Source organism: Nannospalax galili, unplaced genomic scaffold (genome assembly GCF_000622305.1).
Source record: "Nannospalax galili isolate Female #2095 unplaced genomic scaffold, S.galili_v1.0 scaffold1953, whole genome shotgun sequence".
Classification (NCBI taxonomy): domain Eukaryota; kingdom Metazoa; phylum Chordata; class Mammalia; order Rodentia; family Spalacidae; genus Nannospalax; species Nannospalax galili.
The window spans coordinates 274,231-275,260 of NW_008332493.1; positions in this window are offsets into that span (position 1 = coordinate 274,231).

The following is a 1,030-nucleotide window of genomic DNA, read 5'->3' on the forward strand; positions in this document are numbered from 1 at the left end:
TATGTAAAATGTACCAAGTCCACTTAGTGCTCCTGTCTACATGTGTTTATGACTGACCATTTGGGATTGGATAATCCCTCAGGGAACTCGTCCCTGTAGTAAACTGATCTTCCTTTCTTCAGTAGCTGTTGATTGCCTGTAGCTCTTCATCTAGAGGTAGGCCTTGTAAAATTCCCCCTATCCACACCGGCACATCAACTGGTATTGTCATTATGCAGGTTTTGTTTAGACACCCATATTGTAACCAGTCTAGAAAATTATCTCTATTGTTAGAATAGTAGTACTTTTATTTCAGGGTAACCAATAGCTCTCTAATTGGATTTAAGGACTGCTCAATGGGAGGTAATCCATGTCTGGTACTAGAAACATAACCAAATACCTATGGCTGGAGTGGTCATAGACCACAGAGGAGAACTTACTGCTGTCAATTTCTTAAACCAATGCAATTTTTTACTATATTCTAAATACTCATTCTTATATGCACAGATGAGTATAGCTTTCATCATACAGCAAGGAGGTGCCTTCTTGCAACAAATGTAGACTATTGTAAAGTTCCACAACTGATCAAAATGCAGAGAATCACTATGGGATGTCCAGCCGTGATTGATACACCTAAAATGTAACTGCTCCATCTAAGGCTCAGGGAACATCACAGAAGAGGGGACGAAAAGATTGCAAGAGTCAGAGGACCAGGACACTGGCTGCTAGGTAGTGTCTGCTAGAATTGACAGGGAAGGTGCACCCACAAAATCTCAACAAGATGTCTTCTATTTTATGTGTGCTTTTTCAAACTACTTTCAGCAATATTCTGTATTGTCAGTGTATTTCAGCTACTAATGAATTTTATTCCTAATGTATTTTATGCTATTATAAATGAATTTAAAAATTTTTTTAAATTATTTATTTAATAACCATATAATTAGAAGAAGCATTTCAATACAACAGCATTGACATATTCAATAAGAATTTCCAGAGCTAATGAGGATTTCATTAATTTAATTATTTTTCTATAAAGATTTATTTTTGTTAT